Source organism: Geotrypetes seraphini, chromosome 16 (assembly GCF_902459505.1).
Source record: "Geotrypetes seraphini chromosome 16, aGeoSer1.1, whole genome shotgun sequence".
In the NCBI taxonomy this organism is placed as follows: domain Eukaryota; kingdom Metazoa; phylum Chordata; class Amphibia; order Gymnophiona; family Dermophiidae; genus Geotrypetes; species Geotrypetes seraphini.
In genome coordinates this window covers 53964732-53986073 of record NC_047099.1, presented here as the reverse complement: position 1 = coordinate 53986073, position 21342 = coordinate 53964732, and the positions used below count along the sequence as shown (strand labels likewise).

General features: G+C 42.5%; 1 protein-coding gene across 2 annotated transcripts in view; it reads right to left on the bottom strand.

The window, feature by feature from the left end:
* Nucleotides 1-6545: 6545 nt before the first annotated feature.
* LOC117349939 (small integral membrane protein 7-like) overlaps nucleotides 6546-21342 on the bottom strand; it is a 132023-nt gene continuing 117226 nt past the window's right edge. For both annotated transcript variants that reach the window (XR_004537211.1, XR_004537212.1), the window contains exons 3-4: nucleotides 14648-14712; nucleotides 6546-6649 (exon numbers count right to left, since the gene is read on the bottom strand). The gene's annotated coding sequence lies outside the window, so the exon portion shown is untranslated. The remainder of the gene's footprint in view (nucleotides 6650-14647; nucleotides 14713-21342) is intronic.

Below are 21342 nucleotides of genomic sequence, written 5' to 3'. Positions count from 1 at the left end.
GCACTAAGGCCTACTTTTACCATAGCATAGTAAATCAGGGGTGTCCAACCTGCGGCCCGAGGACCGCATGCAGCCCCGTGAAGTATTTTGTGTGGCCCCGGTCAAGGGCGATGCATTGTTTTCCTCTGCTGCCCCTGGGTGTTTACCGTCTTGCTGGCTCTCTCCTCTGTCTTGCTGCAGCGTTTGCGCGGCCCTAGAAACATTTTTTTCGGCCAATGTGGCCCAGGGAAGCCATACGGTTGGACACCCCTGCTTTAAATGTTTGTTATTGAGCTCTTAGCACAATGTGCTAAATCTATGGAATCTATGCTAATGATGTTCAGATTGCCTTTGTGGTACCGTTCACTCTAGGCCAGGGTTGTCCAACATCAGTCCTCGAGGGCCGCAATCCAATCCAATTCAGGATTTCCCCAATGAATTTGCATGAGATTTATTTACATGCACTGCTTTCAATGCATATTCATTGGGGAAATCCTGAAAACTGACATGGCGGGGGCTGGGTTGCTCTAAGCTGAGTGGGAGTCCTCCAACTGCATGCCTGCCAATGGGTGGCAGTGCTTCAATATTGTATTTTCAATAGCTAGGGAAAGTCAGGCTTCCTGGAGTCCTGCAAAACTTGCCTGTCCCTCACTATTGAAAAAGTGTTAGTGACAATAGCTTAGAATGAATAGTGGTACTATTGCACCATTTTGTCACAACAGGGGTTCAGTGCTTGGGTCACACTCAGCCAGGTTTTCAGGATATCCACAAGTAGCGTTACCAGATTTTATGTATGTAAAATCTGGACCCACAGACCCGCCCCATTACACCCACGCCATGCCCCAACCTCCTCGTCTCGGTCAGGAGGGTATCCGCACATGTGCGGATGCCCCTCCCGACCTGATCTGCTTTCCAAAACCCAGACAATGTGCCAGGTTTTGAAAAGCCATCCCAGATGCCCGGACATGCCCTCTTTTTAGCATCGGGATGCCCTCCCGACTGAGACGAGGAAGCTAAATAGAGGGCATGTCTGGGTAAATCCTATCCACAAGGAATATGCATAAGATAAATTTGCTTACACTGTCCCCAACTGTATGGAAATCTATCTCATCCATATTCCTTGTGGCTATCCTGAAAACCTGATCGGCTGGGTGGGTCCCAAGGACTGGGTCAAGAACCCTTGCTCTAAAGTTTGGAATCTGGGAGTCTTTTTTTCAGTTTTCATTTATTGAGATTTGACAGTCGAGCAGTCAACTTTGAATAACAGCAATAAATGTCTCACACTAACAGAACGTATCCAGGAGAGCCTAGGATTTTAAAGTTGAGAGGTTGCCTTGTTTATGTGATTCTACTATTCATGAACATTGACTTCCAGCTTGTGTTCTGAGAACATATCAGATCTGTGGTCCATTCAGCCTTTCTCAAACTTTGCCCATTGAGGAGACTGAAATATCTTCTGACACCAGCCAAGACACAGTTTTACTGAGCTTACTCGATTCCTCCTTGAACACATACAAACTCACTCATGGTACTGCTGCTGTGTAATTACAGGTTTCACTATTAAAACACATCACCCCAATACTATAAAGCCTTCATTGGTTACTCATTATTCTGGAAATGGTGTTTATCGTGTCTATAGTTTTTTAAATATTCCAATGTGTGCTTATCGCATTGTGCTGACGTTCCCCCGGATTTGATTTGTGTGCCGATTGCAGATGCGTGCTCAAATGAATTGGCTTATTAAATATTTGCACCTGCATCTTCCTGGGTGCTATTCTGTAACCCCGTATGCCTAAATCCTTCAGTGAGAAGCTCAATAGAGGGTGTGGCAGGGGCATTCTGAAAACCTGCAGGCAGAGTCTTAGAACAGTGCCTTTCCTGCACCCTAATGCCAAGCGTTGGCATAGTAAGGGAGAGGGGATCCACCCCCCACCTCTTCCCATGCCTCCCCTCCACACGCGCATTCCCCCCTTCCCTCCCCCATACCTCTAGTCAAAGTTGTTCGTGGTGGTCAACAATGTGCTCTTTGAGACCCCAATCGGCTCTCCTACTGACATCACTTCTGGGTGCTGCGCACAGGAAGTGACATCAGAGGGAAAGCTGACGGGGTGCCGCAGGGCTCAGTCCTGGGACCATCCCTTTTTAACATATTCATAAGGGATTTGACCCGAGGGCTTTAGGGAAAAGTAGCGCTGTTTGCCGACGCCGCCAAACTGTGTAATATAGTAGGTGAAAGCGATCTCACGGATGGTATGGCGCAGGATCTGATCAAGTTGGAAAACTGGTCCTCAACATGGCAGCTGGGCTTCAACGCAAAGAAGTGTAAGGTGATGCATCTCGGCAGCAGAAATCCATGCAGAACATACACCTTGAATGGAGAAACACTAGCTACGACCTCAGAAGAACGGGACTTGGGAGTAATCATCAGTGCAGACATGAAGGCTGCCAAACAAGTAGAGAAAGCCTCATCCAAGGCAAGGCGAATGATGGGATGTATCAATAGAAGCTTCGTCAGCCGTAAACCTGAAGTCATAATGCCACTGTACAGAACCATGGTGAGACCTCATCTGGAGTACTGTGTGCAATTCTGGAGGCCACATTACCGTAAAGATGTACTTCGAGCTGAGTCAGTCCAGCGAATGGCCACTAGGATGGTCTCCGGACTCAAGGGTCTCTCATACGAGGAAAGACTGGGCAAGTTGCAGCTCTACTCTCTAGAGGAGCGCAGGGAGAGGGGTGACATAATTGAGACATTTAAGTACGTCACAGGTCGTGTCGAGGTGGAAAACGACATATTCTTTCCTAAGGGACCTTCAGTCACAAGGGGGCACCCGCTCAAACTCAGAGGAGGGAGATTTGGTGGTGACACCAGGAAGTATTTCTTTACAGAAAGGGTGGTGGATCACTGGAACAAACTACCGGTGCAGGTGATCAAGGCCACTAGCGTGCTCGACTTTAAGAATAAATGGGACATCCACGTAGGATCTCTACGTGGGTCGAGCAGCACTCTGACTTAATGGGGTGGGACAGTAGAGTGGGCAGACTTGATGGGCTGTAGCCCTTTTCTGCCGTCATCTTTCTATGTTTCTATGTGAGGAGCATGTTGTTGTCTGCAGCAAGCAGCAACTTCAACTAGAGGTACAAGGGAAGGGAAGGAGGGGCACGCATGACAGGCAGGATCAAAGAAGCAGGGGGCGCACGCGGCAGGCGGGATCAAGGAAAGAGCAGGGGGAGGGGCATCCCCTCCCGGCGCCTCTCACCTTTGCTACACCACTGATGCCAAGTTAGGTATTTACACCAGGTTTCTGCAAATTTGGGCACAGGAATGGGCTCTAAGAGCCAGATTCTGTTTAGGAAACCTACATTAGGCATCGCTAGGCGCCCTAATCAAATTTGCCTAGTGACACCTAACCTTCAGATCTGCACACATTTATTTTAAAAACCTCTAAGGCAGTGGTCTCAAACTCGAGGCCCGCCAGGTACTATTTTGAGGCCCTCGGTATGTTCATTATAATCACAAAAGTAAAATAAAACAGTTTCTTGATCATAAGTCTCTTTAGCTATAAATTACAATATTATTAGGGAATCTTCATAATTTTAAAAAAATATGGGAACCATTGACTAATTACTCTAATGATCAGATATCTTAGCACATGGGTAGCAGATATGTGGGGGTGGGGTGGGAAATGTATATCATATGGAATTAGGAATATTGATAAAAAAGGGGGTATTTATTTTATCTTACAAGACTATTTGTTTGTAAGTACAAGTGATATGTGAAAATTGTTTGTATTATGTTTAATTCACTTGTTGTAAGAATTCAAAAATGAATAAATAAATAATAAAATTAAAAAAAAAGACTTAGCCAAAAGGAAAGATTTATAAATTATAAAGAGTTTTACCTCATGCAAAATTGTCATTTCTTTAATAAAACATTAACTATTTGTTCTGAGGCCCTCCAAGTACCTACAAATCCAACATCATAGGGTTTGAGTTTCAGACCACTGCTCTAGGGGGTTACATTTTTTTGCCTCATCCTGTAGAATGTCATAGTATGATAATTGTAATGTCAGCACAAAACCAGAATAAAATACCTTAATAGAGAGCATAGGATGTAAGCAGAGGTGGAACATATAGACAAATAACCTAGAGGAACAGGAGGTAGAAATTAAGGGAACTAAATTAAAGCAACTTACATGTGGAGTTAGAATGGTGCATGAAAATAATTTCAGCTAGAAGTGGACAAAAAAAGTCCTGCTCCCAGGTTTTCACGTGCTTCCTGAAGTAGAGATACTGTAGAATAGTCTTGCTGAAGCAGGCCTGCTACAAAGAAAAACCTATGGCAATGCCCTGCACCCTGACCCAGGCACAAGAAACTCACTTGTATAGGGGAGGTCAAGGGGAACCTTGGCTTGCAAGTACTCTCTGACCTAAATGGATTCCTAAACAAGTACCGAAATGCTGTGAAACACACAGATTCGGGCAGAAAAAAGGCAAGAACAACATTTAATGAAAATTCTTTCTAAGCAGGGTTCAGGTAATAGAAATGTAGACGTGCAGCTCTTCTTGAAATGGAATAACATTTCCTATTGCATTGTACAAACTACAATGATGTCCCAAAACTAAGAGAGAAAATCAAAGATGTTCAAGGAAGAATGAGCTGGTAAACTATAATTCGGGGAGGGGGGGAGAAGAGGAGAAACAGCAGCTAAAGCAGCAAAATATAGTGTCTCCTGCAACCAGATAAATGATTTCACAAGGGAGTGTGAACCAAAACCTGAGGATGGCTCTGTACATAAAGCAGTTACTTACCTGTAACAGGTGTTATCCAGGAACAGAAAGCAGATATTCTCACAGTCGGATGACTTCAGCCCCGGAGCCCTGGTACAGACAGTGCAAAATTGTACTGTCACTTTAAACTTCTTCAAAAGATTCAAGACAGCCCGTACTGTGCATGCGCTGGTGCCTTCCCACCCTATGTGGACTCGCGGGACCATCAGCTCAGTAAAAAAGTTAAGAAGCCAACTAGGGGAGGTGGGAGGGTGAAAGACGGATGAAACATGTGAAAGAGAGACTCTCTGGAGGTGATCTCCTACAAGGTGGTGGTGGAGATGGATTAGAGGAAAGACCATATGAATCCTCTGCAGAGATGTCTGAACACTCAGAATAAGTATAAAGAAATAAACTTGAATTGTACTGTTCAATGCCTGGGGGTGGTGAAGAGGACTGCCTTAATGAATGAAGCCTGGACAAGCGGTGAGAAGAAGAGTGTTAGATGTGATGCTGGTGCGAGTGCCTGGAAGCACTCTTGGATCATCACCAATGCCAGTCTGACGTCGAATGGGAGAAAGAGCTCCGATGTCTGGGTGTCCTGGTTCTCAACTGGTGCTGATGGGGAGTGTGTGACCTGGTCCTCGAGGAGCAATGCTCAGGCTGGGCCAGTATCAGTGGTGTCACAGTAGTGGCATGAGCTGCTTTTGTTTGCAGCATGGATGCCAACTCCCTCTGCACTAGTTCCCTGATTTGTTCCTGGATGAATGGCACCAGTATCATGATAGACATTGATATAGTAGGTGCCGAAGGGTGTCTAGGCTTTCGTAACCTTGATGATGAGGCATGCCACCTGCAGGGAAGGAGAGTGGATCTCTGGACCTTAGTGTTTGGAGTGAGTCAATGGAGTTGATGTCTGAGAAGACTTCAACACCTTTCTAGTTGGAGAAGCATACTTTCACTTCTTAGCTTTTTTAGAAGGCATCCCAGATGAAGGTAGAGGAGATGAAGATGATATCGAGCAAGGCGTTAATATCAGTTCCAGCTTCAACACCGATGTCTACCTTGAAGGATCTTTTTTGTAGCTGGCAGCAGTGCTTACAAGATTCTACTCGATGACCAGGTCCCAGACACTAGAGGCACCAATTGTGTGGATCAGTGCTTGAGATGGTCCTGTTACACTGAGTGCACTGCTTAAACACACTAGAAAGTTTGGACATTGAGGGAAAAACCATTGATGTAAAGTCAAAGGACTTAATTGTCCCAGGGAAGTCGAGTAGATTGTATGCCGAAAAACAATCGACGCTCCCAGCCTAAAAATAGGCTCAAAAAATTAAAAGAAAATTAAGTAAGAAAAATGAAATGAAGAAATTTAAGTCAGGAAGGCTCAAAAAGAGGATAGTTTGATGCGCTTTGGAGTATTTCAAAAGATGCAGCTTTTCAGCTGCGTGAAAAACTGAGAACTGATGGTACCACAAGCCAATATCAGGCAGGAAGGTGCTGGTGCATGTGCAATATGAGCAGTCGTGAGACTTTTGAAGAAGTTTACAGTGACATTACACTTTTGAATTGTCCATACCGGGGCTCTGTGGATGACGTCACCCATTTGTGAGAACATATTGCCTGCTTGTCCTGGGATAACTTCATTTTACTACTGCTTTGTAAATTATCTCCTTCTGTCTTTTTTTCATGTATTTTTCTCCACCTAAATGTGTTCCTTTGGTAACGCAAATTAAAATGTATTTATGGATGATAGATTTGCAATTGTAGATTTTTCTTTGCATTGAAACATAGTTACCAAACTTGTGACTGTTCTTCAAATCTTTTTTAGGTTCTTTCATTGTTTCCACCACTCCCAGGCTGTTTTATGGCAGATTATTGTGTCATCTTTGTCAGGTATCTGAAATTAAACCATTGAAAAGAATGAGTTTCGTCTGATAACTGAGTCCTTGGGTACCTTACCGATTACTGTAAACAGAGTGATCGCTTTTGATTCTGGAGGTTATTCAGTTTCTTAGTGAATGAACAGCTCACTGGTCTAACCCAGTTCAAGCCAGTTTGTTTACCGGTCTGTTGAGTGAGACAATGATAAAAGCTTAGGGGGGAACTGTATAAAATAGTGCTCAAAAACAGGCACCGAAAAAAATCTGTGCACGTTCCTTATAGAACAGCATGTAGTGCTGATTCCTATGCCTTACTTTGTGTGCCAAATCTAAGCTTTCTGAAATCTGGTGAAAATGTTGGCGACCAAGTTAGGTGCTCTTATCCAATATTCTAAAACTACATATGTAACTTTTCGGAAAACCCTTGACACACCCATGTACATCCCATGGCCATGCTCCTTTTGGGGATATGCACTATGGGACTTATAGACTAGTGTGCAGCCAGATGCACATACAAATTTTAACGAGTGACAATTAACATTGGTTGGCACCTAATTATTGATGGTTAATAGTTGGTTAACCAGTTGCGTGCCCATTTTGGCAGCATGCCCAAATTTGGGCATCATATAGACAGAATCGGGGGGTTAATGCAGTGGTGTACCAAGGGAGTGGGGACGGTTCGCCACAGGTGCAGGGAGCTCGGGGGTGCTGGAGCGGTTGTGGGTCTGAGGTCCACCTGGGTATGGCCATTGGCTCTGCTGACACCAGCTTCCTGTTCTGGGGGTGGACTGGCAAAGCCGATGGCCATACACAGGGGGGGTTCTCATCCTGCTAGGTATGCCACTGGGTTAATTAAATCTAAATTAACCTTACCCACTATTTCTCTCTTACCCACTACTTTTATCAAATGGCACTTTCAACGTAGATGCTGTTCGCCGCATCAGTTTAAAAAAAAACACATATGTCCTGATTGGTCAGTTAGACAGTGCTAGTATACCTACCACTGCCTAACTGCCTCTTTCCACCCAGAATCTGGGCCTAAGTGTGCCCCTTTTTAATGTCTAAAATCAGGTGCCAATCTATAGAATTGCTACTTTAACTTATTAAGTTATACCAGCCGAAGATAGGACTGATATTTATGAGGAGGAGTGGACTAGTGGTTAGAACCTCTGCCTCAGCACCCTGAGGTTGTGGGTTCAATCCCTGTGCCATTTCTTGTGATACTGGGCAAGTCACTTAATCCTCCATTGCCCCAGGTACCATGGTTAGATTGTGATCCTGCCAGGACAGATAAGGAGAAATACTTAGAGTACCTGAATGTAAACCACTTTGAATAGAAGTGGTATATAAGAAAACGTATATAAATAAAATTTAGTGCTATTTGGCCGGCTAATAATAAATGAAGGGCTGAATATCAGCACTTATTTATACAATACAATCTTTATTTATATACTGCCAATACCTCCATGAAGTTCACAGCGGTTTGAATAAATAATTATGAATATACAAATTATTAAATAGTATATTACACCTCTGGACCATCCAAGGAATGTCTTGTTTTGATTAAGGCAGTTAGAGGGGAATTCTATAAACAGTGCTCAAAAATAGGCTCTGAAGAAAATCGGCAATAAGCATTATTCTGTAAAGTGTGCATGCAAATTTGAATGAGTGCCAATTACTGATGGTAAAAAGTTTGTTACCCAATTAATTTGTGCCATATACAGAATCTGGGGGGGTTAGTGAACTGGGCAGGAGCCTTTCTTGCACAGTTAAATCACTTTGAATATTGACCCCCATAGCGTAAAGCATACTAGCACTAACAAACATTAGAGACACCAATCATTGTTCCATCCAGGTTGAGCAGGATCCACCTATACTCTTGCCTGTGTGTGTGTGTGTGTGTGTGGGGGGGGGGGTGCTGCTTCACTATTGCATTTTCAATAGTGAGGGATAACCAAGCTCTGCAGGATTCCAAAGAATCTGCCTATCCCTAGTGACTGAAAACACAGTATTAAAGCGCCCCCTCCCACACTGGTAGGAATGCAGGTAGAGGACTCCTGTTCAGCTTAGAAGGAACAGTGGTGGCAATGATTGGCATTTACATGTATAAGTTTCAGGTTTGATTTTATAAAGTGCATTACAAAGTTGTTTTGTGCATAACAGGGGCATGGGTGGAGTATGGGCATGTCACCAAGTGATGCCCACAACTTATGGGACACTATTAGTTGCATTTGGGTGTGACAGCTTATACCATCCATTGACCTGTTGCACAAGGTGCACCTATATTTTGGCATGCCAACCTGGCTTTACACTAGTATTCTATAATAGCTTTGATGCATCTTAATGCCATAATGGAAGTGGTGCATCTACATCCTATCACCAAGTTACAGAATTGCCCAATTGGGGTTTAAAGGTGAAGTGCTGTAAACCATATATTTTTTTTATATTAGCCAGACAGAAAAGAAGTCCACCCACATTGCAGCTGCCTGTCAGGTACCTTTAAGAGTGGGCAGAGATTGAATTGTGATGTAACAGCAAAGAGGGAGAGAGAAAAAGAGGGAGACAGAGGAATCCTAAAAGAGAGAGGAGGGAGGGAAGGAGCAGCTCAGGTGTGGGGGCTGTCGGTGTGTATGTAATTGGCGTTTGATCGGACCAGGATTGGATGAATCAGCGTGGGAGGTAGCCACTTGGCTCCTCTCCCGACAGCCACATTCCTTCCCCCCTCCCCTCCCCCTTTGCAGCCTCCGATTCTCAGCATCTTGCCTTTTCCAGGATTCTATGTACCAAATCTGCAGCTTCATTTTTGTTCTTGTTCCTTTCTTTTTTTTTGGCCGTAAAACAACCTTTTCAGAATTTTGTATTTTTTACTCATTTTTTTTTCTCTGTGTGTGGTGTGTTTTGCATCGGCTCGTCAATGAGAAGGCTCGGGGATTAGCAACGGAATCATGTCCTATGTCCCCTTCCGAGGTAAAAGAAAACACTCAGTACCATAAGGCTGGGAATTATCTTACTATGACTAATAAACAGCAACAAAAATAATTAAAGCAAACAGACCTGCCCCATGCAACTGTCAGCAGAACCTTTCCCACGGCCTGTGCATTGCATCTGTAAAAATGCATGCACACTGCACCGGGGATGGTAAATGCTTGTGGATGAAAACCAAGCTGTTTCGTGGAAGCCTTTCTGTCCAGCATGTATGTGGGGGGCTGGTTTTGTGGTGGCGGCATGCACTTTGTATAAGTCCCAGAGCCAGTGGTGGTGGTGTCAGGGGGTATGAGAATAGAGGGTGAAGAAAGATTGTTGAATTTCTCTCCCAAGGTTTGCTGTGAGGGCCAGAATGCCTCAGAGGAAGGGGAATTGGAAGAGCTGCAGTACCAGGCTTGGATGGGGTGTCAGTAGAGTGAGAACCTGCAGGTGAAAAGCATGGCCACAGTTTCAGCTCAGCACAACCTCTTGAGAACCTGCTGTGCCTCTCACTTTTCTCATGGGATCCTTTCCCTTACCAGGTCCTGTGGTAGAGTAAAAGATTTACCAGCATCAGAGTGCATGCCTTTCTCACCCTCAGTCAAAATCGAAAGCTTCCCTCTAGAACAGCATGGTGTGTTTGCAAAACTGGCAGCTACTTCAAATCACACGGAGAGAGCAAAGTGAGCTAATGACAGAAATCCAGATGGTATGCTTCTGTGACAGACTGACCATTGTTCTACCTGTTGGCAGGCTGGTATAGGCACACTTTAGGACTGGAGTCGCATAGATTGCTGGCTATTCTTTTACCGCCAAGAAAGAAAACTGTTTTTACTTCTCCTCCGGAATGGAAATGGAGAAAGGAGGCAGTACGTTTCTTAGGCTTGGTACTTTTTATTCATCAGAGTGCACATACTGGAGCTAGAGTGGATAGTAACATGCCGCACTTTCAAAAGATTTTTGCATTCATCGAGAAATTAAATTGTCCTTAAGAGCAACAAGATTACATTCTTTGGCACATAAGTCACTTGCTTTATTCCAAATCCTCTTTCTATCCCTTTCTGTACATTCAGTGGTTAGCTTCATGGTGGCATTTGTTTGCCATTATCTTCCATGGCCCACAGTACAGTGCCCTTGATGGTCCTTCACTTAGGTGCTAGCCTGAGACTAATGCTGCTAAACCTCTGAGATTAATATGTTTGGGCTTCTATAGGTCAGGACTGCTATACTGTGACCAGGATGAGAATTCAACTCTGATGCAAAAATTAAATCCTGTAATATGTATATCTACAAAATCTTGAATGGAGCAGAATGGGTAAACATGAACTGTTTACTCTTTTAAAAAAGTAAAAGACTAAGAAACACTCCTTGAGGTTATATAGTAGCACATTTAAAAGAAATAGGAGTAACCACTTTTTCACTCAGTATATAGTTAAGTTCTGGAACTATTTACTAGAGAAAATGATAAAAGCAGTTAAAAACATTTTGGACAAATATCCATAAGGGAGATCTGGGGAAAGCCTCTGCTTATTCCTGAGGATAAGTAGGATGGAATCTTGCTACTTTTGGAGATTCTGTGCCATATACTTGTGACTTGGACTGGCCACTATTGCAAAGATGAAAATCCCCAATGAACAGGGCTCAGCCTCTGATTCTGAGGGTGGTGCAAAGATTAAACAGAGAGTATAAAGAGCATAAGGGTTAACAAAGATTACATTCTTTTAATATAAAATAAAAACTGAAGGTCTGTAGTATGGGTTAGATACAAGGATTTTTCCTTTTTCATAAAGCTGTTTTTCCATTATTATTTTTTTGTAGTCTATCCCACTTTCTGGATCAAGATTATTCTTGTATTTATTATATAAACATATGCAAGAATAAAAATGCAAAACTGAAAAACACCTCTAATACAAATGTAATTTTGAAAATGCATGGTCAGAATTGGTACAATTTCAATTTTAAACATTCTGACATCTGTTTACAACTTGAATATGAGGACAGAGTAAGGAACATAAGAAACACCATTGGCCTAGAGTGATCTCTGGGCTGGTCTCACTCAAATGGCCCAATTCCATTGCTTCAGCAAATACCTGCAGATAGCTATTGAGTGATATGGACTGTCTCTCAGTATCCAGAGTTTTAAAAAGATGTGAAAGAACAGCCTAAATTATTTTTTTTTTAAATGGAATTTACTGGGGGGCGATAGAGTTCTGTTTTGTCAACCATAACTGTATGTCTGTTGGATGAACTTTGATGCCAAGGTAAAACTTGAAGGCGTGGCCTAGTGGTTAGAGCAGCTGCCTCAACACCCTGAGGTCGATTCCCGTTGCAGCTCCTTGTGACTCTTCATTGCCGCAGGTACCAAATAAGTACCTGTCTAAAATATATAAACCACTTTGATTGTGTAAACCACACAGAAAAAGTGGTATAAATGTCCAATCCCCTTTACCCTTAGGAACTAGCTTTTTAAAATTGCAAGTTTTCAGGCTTATTTCAGTCTTGCTATACCGCTTCTTGATACATCCATCTAGGCAGTCTACAATAAAGAAAATGACTGGGGGTGCTAAAATAAGCACAATCTAACCTTCTTTGGATACAGTGAAGGAGTTTACTCAGTACCAGGAGTCCTCAAATTACCTCTCTGCACTCAGAGCTGGTGTCTATGCTATACTACAGCAAAGTTAGTATACACATAAACTTGCTTATACTGAGGTAGAGGGGGTGACAATATAAGCTCTAATGATATAACACAAACTGTGTGCTTCAGCACATTAGTTTGCCACCTGAGATTCCGGGTGTGCTGAGAGACGTCGAGGAGGGGGAAAAGCGCCAGTGCCAGCTTCTCTCTGCGCATCTTCACTTCTAGCACATCCCTCCCCCCCCACACACACTGGTGGCTCAGGGCCCCATTAGGCGGCCTTCGTGCATGCACGGACATCAACATGATGTCATCGTCCGGATGCCTCACGCCGCGGCCACTGTATTTAGTGTGCTGTGGCTTGGCAAAGTTTGCGAGACACTGCATTAGAGGATGGAGACATCCTATCAGAACACCTGTAGAAATGCCCTCCAAGAAGCAAAATTGCAAACTATCTTCTCTTAGGACTTCCCCTCTCCAAATTTCATTTACTACATCATAAACTCTTTATCTGTTGTCAGTTGAAGGGACCAGCATCTTTCCTTTTAATTATAAAATAGCAAACATCCCTAAAAAAAATTCCTCATCCTCCTTCCCTCCCTTCCTCTTTGAACTTTTATCTTGTTTCCCCTCTTCTCACTGACACATGGTCCCCTGGAAGGTGTTATCTGATCTGCCTGAAGTTTTCTTCTTTGGCTGCCCTTTCCTGCTGCTTCTGTGATTCACTTTTGCCTTTCTGCTGTTTATCAAACTGCTCAATTCATGGTTTTAAAAGAACTGTAGTTGTAACCTCACATCCTCCCTTGCCCTCCCCTCTCCTCTGCATGCTGACTCTAATTATCCGTAAATCTCCTGGCTCTTTTTGTCCCAGTTCAGTATTGAAGAAAGTAGCTTTCCCCCATTTCTCTTACACACTTTCTGTTACTTTCAGCATGACTTTTGTGTTGAGATGATGCATAGTTAAGATTTGTCTGTTTGAAGCTAGTCATGGTTCTCAATTTTCCTGTTAATTTTCAGCATTGTCTTTGATATGGTGAAGATAGACACAGTTTCCCTGAAGCTAAGTGGGAGTCCTCCAATCACATTGCTGCCTGTGGGGGGCAGTGTTGCAATTTTGTGTTTTAAATCGCTAGGGGCAGGCAGGTTCCCTGGAATCCTGCAGATGTTGCCTGTGCCTCACTATTGAATCTATGATAGTAAAACAGCATCCTTCTACCAGCAGGTGTGTAGGACTCCTGCTTAGCTCAGAGGGAACATAACATAAAAATGTATTTACACTCCTCCCTCCTTATTCGCGGTTTCACCTATTTGCAGTTTTTTGTGCCAGGACCCCCTCTAGTGAATCGACCTTACCTGGTGGTCTAGCGGTGATGCAGGGCGGAAGCAATCTTCCTACACTCCTGTCCCGTGCAGAGCCATCATCGAAAATGGCTGCTGTGAGTTCCTGTGGTCTCACGAGACTACAACGGGAACTCACGGCAGCCATTTTTGAAGATGGCTCTGCACAGGACAGGAGTGTAGGAAGATCGCTCCTGCCTCGCATCATAGCCAGACCACCAGGTAAGGTCCGGGAGGCAGGAGGGAGGCGGGGATGAGTTAGAACCAGCCTAAAAGTTATTCATGAATTTTCAATATTCGCGGGCCGGCTCTGCCCCTAACCACTGCGAATACGGAGGGGGAGTGTATATACTGCAATACCTTCTGATCAATGTAGTTAGCAAAAGATAGAAAACTGGACATGTTCAGAGAATGATAAACATCATTCTAACGTGAACTTAATAACATACATCATTCTCATGTTGGGCCTCTCATACTGGGATTGCAGACCGTTTTTTTTGATGAGTTGTGTGTTTTCTTAACATATCAATTTTTCATCTAATCTCTGGTAGAATCCTAGCCTGCAACTCCTTAAAAGACAAGCATGCCAAGCATTTAGAGATCTAAATCTCCATTTATATTTCATCAGAGATAAACATACTCGTTGTGTTTGATCAAAAAGCTGTTTTATACTGCTAGTATTAATACTGCAAACAAACCAAACTACAACTACACTTCTCCCTCCATATTTGCGGTTTCAGCATTCACGGTTTTGATTATTCACGGTTTTTAGCTTGCTGGCTCCTCCCCCCAAATTACATCAGCTTGATTAGAGAAATCGCCGATTCCCAGCAGTTTCTTCACCATGTTTTGCCTCTCCTTCAGGAACAGGCCAGGTCTCCCACCATGTTATTCACGGTTTCACCATATTCACGATGGTTTTTAATAGAAAACAGTGAATAACATATGAAAAAGTTATTTGCGGTTTTTCTGTATTTGCGGTTCTGTTAATCCCCTTTCACAGCGAATATGGAGGGAGAAGTGTATCTTCTTCATTTTAACTTAACTCATGTAAGTTGGTTGTCTGGATTCATACCTGTCACTCCTTCAGCCATGGATTGGGTACATTATGCTTTTGACAAGGAAATGTGTGATGCAGACCTGTAGAACACAAAATTAGATGGGACTTTGAATCAACTAGTTCATATATCCTGACCAGTAAGCAGCAACCAAAAAGCCTAAACTACCCTGGACAAATGTTCATGCCATGTGCTCATCAAAATCTCCAGTAACAAAGATTCTGCCACCTTCCTTTCCCATAGGTCTTCCAAACATCTAACCTAAATCTTTCCTTTTTAAAAATTTAAATCTGCTCCTTCTTGCACTTTTCCTATACAGCTTATCATTTCTATCATGTTATAGTAGTGTCTCTCAACTAGTAGGTTAGGACACACTGGTTTGTCACTAATAATTTGGCATAGACAGCAACCCTGTGATCATCTGTGCCTAAAAGCTGGGGAGAGCAAAGATCCAGAGTCAGATAATTGAAAACCCCATATAAGGTCCAGTGATAACTGCTGCCCAACAACCTCAGCTGAAAATACTGCAGATTTGTTGTTTACATGTTCTGTTTGCTACACATATTTGAAGGGATTTTGTGTTACAAGATCATGAAGAGCATAGAGAAAGTGGAGAGGGACAGATTCTTCAAACTTTCAAAAATTACAAGAAAGAGAGGGCACTCGGAAAAATTAAGAGGGGACGGATTCAGAACCAATGCTAGGAAGTTCTTCTTCACCCAAAGGGTGGTGGACAGCTGGAATGCGCTTCCAGAGGGTGTGGTAGGACAGAGTACGGTATTGGGGTTCAAGAAAGGATTAGATGTTTTCTTGAAGGGATTGAAGGGTATAGATAGAGGATTAATATGCAGGTCCTGGACCTGATGGGCTGCCGCGTGAGCAGACTGCTGGGCACGATGGACCTCTGGTCTGACCCAGCAGAGGCACTGCTTATGTTCTTATGTTACTGTTACTGAGATGACACCAAAATTGTAATATAGGTATATTTATTTTTGTATAACATTCTCTAAAGGAAAACATTCTAACTCTGTAAACTCTAGATTGGGCAAGAGTTTCTTGATGTGGACAATAAATTTAAAGTGAATTTGCCTACTATTGAATTCCATATAAAAAAATTGTATGCAACACAGTAGTATGCAACTGTATGCAACCAGATTTCTCAAGCACACTTGCACAAGCAGAGGGGGGGGGGGGGGGCATCTCGACCCTTCTGCTTAAAGCCCACTGTAACATTGTTGGGGTTGTACCTGCCACAAAGTGCAGATTACTTTCCTGTGCTTGTTGTTGGGGTTGTATCTACTGCACAGTGCGTTACTTTTCCCATGATTTTTTGTTAGTGCAAAAGTAATTTCACTACTACTACTACTATTATTTCTATAGTGCTACAAGACATACGCAGCGCTGCTCAGAATCACAGAGAAGACAGTCCCTGCTCGAAAGAGCTTACAATCTAAACAGACAAACAGGATATCATGGAAAGAGTTAAGAGGCTGGCTAGGTTGGTGGGCAGTGGGGAGTAGGGTTATGGATTAAAGGCTATTTCATATGTATTTTGAGCTGAAGCACTCTAGGCCTGATTCTACAAAAGCCACAGAAAGTTAGGTAGTGATAGCCATCCTACTGCGGCCTAACTTAAGTGGTTTAATTGAGTTTAAGTGGCATGATAATCAGTCATGCCATTAAAACCCAATTAAGCCCTCGCAAAAAAATAAGCTGCCGCTACGTGGCCTCTGGGACCAGCACCTAGGTTAGCAGCATATAGTATGCCAAAGCTTGGAAGTGGGTGTGGTTAGGGGGTGGCACCACACTTTGATGTCACTATGTGCCGCTAGCCACAATTCAGGAAGGACCCTGGGCACCAGAAATGTAGGCCTGTAAAACCCTGGTCTTCATTTCCGGCACCTTGGGTCCTTGGAAGCTGAGATTCTGGAAGCAGCACCTGTCTGTGATTGACACGGCAGGTGCCCATTTTATAGGCACCTGCCATAGCAGGCGCCACTTACAGAATCAGGGCCTCTATGCTTGGTTTATAGCTTCTTGCTTTTAAGGATCTACCAGATAGATATATATATATGCCACTCCTTTTTGAATTCTAGCACTTTAATTCTTCCACCACCTCTTTTGAGTGATCATTCCAGGCACCCACCACCCTTTCCATGAAAAATATTTCCTGATATTGCTCTGTAGTTTCATCTCTTTTCCTCTAGTTCTAGACTTCCTCATTTGGAAAAGGCTGGTTTGTTCACTTATTCCTTTAAGTACTTAAAGATCTTTGTCATATCCAATATGTCCCTCTTCTCCTTTAGAGTACATAAATTTAGGAGTTCTGGTCTTTTTTTATATATATATCTACTGATGAAGAACTCTTACCATTTTGGTTACTTTCCTGTGTACCAACTAAAATCTCTTTAAGTCTTTAGCGAGATACGGCCTTCAAAACTGAACACAGTATTCCAATGCCCTATATACGAGGGGAATTATGACTTTGTTAATTTTTTTTAATTCAATTCATTTTCTATCCTGTTGTGCCCAAAGAGCTCAGATTAAACATACATAATATACAATTAACATGTTATGATTTGGACTGGATTTGCCTTAATTTCTGTTCAAGTTTATGATACAAGTTTTTATCCTAACTTGACCCATACTAGGGGTCTAATATTAATATACAGTTTACCGGTTACAATTTACCCTAGTTATCCTTACAGTGCAAATTTTCCAGTATAAGTTTTATCCTAATTGACACACATTTTACAAGTTGGACCCCTGAGGAAGACACGTGACCATGTTGAGTCCCCTTTTCCAAACTGTGAATACAATTTATTGACTCTTCTATTTGGATAAAAAATTTTAATCAGCAACATTTATCTCCACAGTCTCCTTGGCTTTGCTTTACACTCGTGTTTTTACTGTGGAGGTTAAGGGTCAACTATTTTTAACATGCCATTAAAAACCAATTAAAGTTGCACATGGAATACCATGTGGCACCTCGTGATGCCTAAGTCAATATGCCTAGTGACACTTACCTGATAAGTAGGCATGGGTTGATTTGGGTGTTGCTAGGCATCTGTGTACCATACCTGGCCTAATATACCAGCGCCTACCACAAGGATGCCTAGGTGCCACTAAGCATGATTCTATAAGTGATGCCTAGTGGATGATTAACAACTACATCAACTGGCGCCTACAAGTTAGGTGTGGTTAGGCACCATTTACAGAATCAGATCCTAACTGCCAAACATTTGACCAGTCCTCTAGTTTCTGTAGATCACATTTTGCTTTCTCCCTCTGGGCTGTCCCACTCTGTTTCAGATCTTCATGTTATCCTTCAGAGATATTGTTCATGAAGATGTTGATCGAGCTGCGAAAGGCTAAAGATTCATGCAAGAATATCTATAGCTTTGCATGAGTCCTGGACATGTTCAGGATGTACTTTCTATCAACTCACTTAGTGATTCTGTATCTCAGATTGTGTTGAGCTAGTCACAATTTATCTCAACTTCTCATAACCTAACGCTTCCCATCTCTCACCAAGTTTGAGGCCTTTATTTTCCTTCTTGAATTTGGGGCTGATACAGAAAGCTACTAGGAGCAGACATGCACAGTCATCAGAAGTGGTGCACATGCACATTAATGAGCATAGAATGCAAAAAGTAGTTCAGTGCAAAAATTAATTTGTGTGGGACATAGAAGCCCACAGAATATTAAAATGCATGGTAATTAAACCATTAGGTATTCCCCTGCAATACACAGAACTAAACAGGGGATTTAGCAAACCTACAACATGAGAAATTTACTACCATATTCATGACAGTGTACAAGAGTTATAATACAACAAAACAGCATACAAATCAAATGGTAATCTATTGGCAAAATAAACAAATATTAAAGACCATTTACAAAAAATCAAAAATGAACACTGATTCTAAATTTACTCATTAAATCATAATATTTAATTAAATTAATTTAAATTCTACGGGGACAAGCCTCAGACTTAGGAGTACATCTTTCCCATATTGGGACTTCTTCTTCATCCAGTCTGCCCAAACATAAACTCTCTATAATCTAATGATTTATTTTAAATTGTTTTTTTTTTACTTAGATATTTCTGGGCCAGAAACTCAGAGCCCTGCCCGGTACTGTGCATAGATTTCATCTACTAGAGTCTCCGTTAAAGCTCACTCCAACCCATCCTCAACTGAATGGTTAAATATGGGACACAGACCATGCAAGTCTGCCCAGTACTGGCCTTAGTTCTTCAATATATACCATTTTCTGATTCGAGAACATTTGTGTTCATCCCATGCTTTTTTGAACTCTGTCATTGTTTTCCTCTCCACTAACTCCCTCGGGAGCACATTCCACGCATCAACCACCTTCTCCATAAAGAAGAATCTCCCAATGTTACTCCTGAGTCTACCACCCCTCAACCTCAGATTATGCCCTCTGGTTTTATCATTTTCCTTTCTCTGGAAAAGATTTTGTCTGAATCATATTTCCCCTGTCCCTCCTTTCCTCTAGAAGATACATATTCAGGGCTTCCAGTCTCTCCTCATAAAAAGTCTTCTTATGTCTTTTGCTAGATACGGTCTCCAAAATTGAATACTCCAAGTGGGACCTCACCAACTACATGTACAGGGGCATCAACACCTTCTTTCTTCTACTGGTCATGCCTCTCTGTATACAGTCTAGAATCCTTCTGGCAACAGCCACTACCCTGTCACACTGTTTCTTTGCCTTTAGATCTTCGGACACTATCATCCCAAGGTCTCTCTCTCCATCTGTGCATATCAGTCTCTCACCTCCCAGCACATACGGCTCCTTCTGATTTCTAATCCTCAAATGCAGTACTCTGCTTGCCCTGGATCAGTAGTATGGAATATTGCTACTCCTTGGGTTTTGGCCAGGTATTAGTGACCTGGATTGGCCACCGTGAGAACGGGCTACTGGGCTTGATGGACTGACCCACTAAGGCTATTCTTATGTTCTTATTTTTGCATTGAATTTTAGTTACCAGATATTAGACCATTCCTCTAACTTTTGCAGATCCTTTTTCAGGTTTTCCACTCCCTCCTTAGTGTCTACTCTGTTACAAATCTTTGTATCATCTGCAAAGAGGCAAACCTTTCCTTCTAACCCTTCAGCAATGTCGATCACAAACATATTGAACAGGATCGGCCCCAGCACCGATCCTTGAGGGGCTCCACTACTCACCTTTCCCTCCTCCGAGCGAATTCCATTAACTACCACACTCTGGCGTTTGCCCGTCAATCAGTTTCTAATCCAGTTCACCACTTTGGGTACTAACTTCAGCCCATCAAGTTTGTTCAAGGGCTTCCTATGAGGAACATGTGTGTTGTCCAAAGCAAATAAAAGTACCAGCACATGTCTACGCAGGTTGCTCTGTGCATAAATTTCAGCCTCACAAAATTGTTATGTGCAAGGAATTTTGCAAGGCTGGCATTTATGCACAGAACGACACAGGCAGATGTATGCTGCTATTTTCATTTTCTTTGGACATGTGTAGCTGCTCATGTATTTGGCAGGCTTTCCCTGATTAGCATACATGTTCTGCATGGTTTAAATTTTAATCTCAGTTGTGCAAAATATTTTCTTCTAAGTTTCGCATAGGAAATCGCATGCTCAGCCATTGGCATTGGCACTTGGCTCTAGCATATGGCTTTATGCATTGACCCCTCTGAGTGCACCCTTGATTGCCTTTTACTAAGGTGTGCTAATGGATTTATTCCCCCCCCCACCATTTACAAAACCACACAAGAGGTTTTTAGCGCCAGCCAACGCAATGAGTGCTCTGTGCTGCTCCGATGCTCATAGGAGCTTTATGACTGTCAGAGCAACGCAGAGCATACAGTGTGCCGGCTGACGCTAAAAACTTCTTACTAAAAGGATGCCATAATATATAATAATACACAAGTGAAATATTCAAATACTAAATTCCAAATAATACAATAAAACGGAAATTTAAAAAAAATAAATTAAAATTAAAAACAGCCAGCAGAAGCCATTAAGAGCCATATAATCAATTAAGAGCATTTAGCACTCCAGGCTGCAGTAGAAACCTATACCGTGGCTTAGTAAAAGGAGGCCTAGTTAATCTCTTCTCAGTCAGTCACTAAAATTTATCCTGAAGTCAGCAATGTTATTTACTTCTCAGGATTGTAGGATATTCTAAATGGTTGGGGGGGGTTTTAAGTTTCTGCAACTCTCTTTTTTGGGGTCACACTTAGGTGGTCTTTTACAAAGCCGCAGTAAATGCACTCAAACCCATAGGAATTGAATGGGTTTCGGTGCATTTACTGCAGCAGCACTGCTATTGTGACTTTGTAAAAGGGGCCCTTAATTTCAGCTCATGCTTGTCTGGACTACTGCTACTCTTTTCTTTGCTTTCTTCTATTCCCAGTAGACTCCACTAGCTTCCTGTCTCTTTCAGAGCCACTTCCTTGTTCAGACCTCGTCCTGGCCTTGCTGATGTTTCTCTGACTGTCCCTCCATTTTCTCATTCTTTCTACCCTTCCGATCCCTTTTATCTTTTTTTCTACTGAACTGTTATTTGAATTTGAGTGCTACTCCTGACCCCTAATGAAATGTAATGATATATTTTACCACATCATTGTAAATTTTACCTGCTTTTAAAGTGTTGGGGGTACTTTTACATGAGCAAGAGTATATAAAATACAGTTGTTTTGCGCAA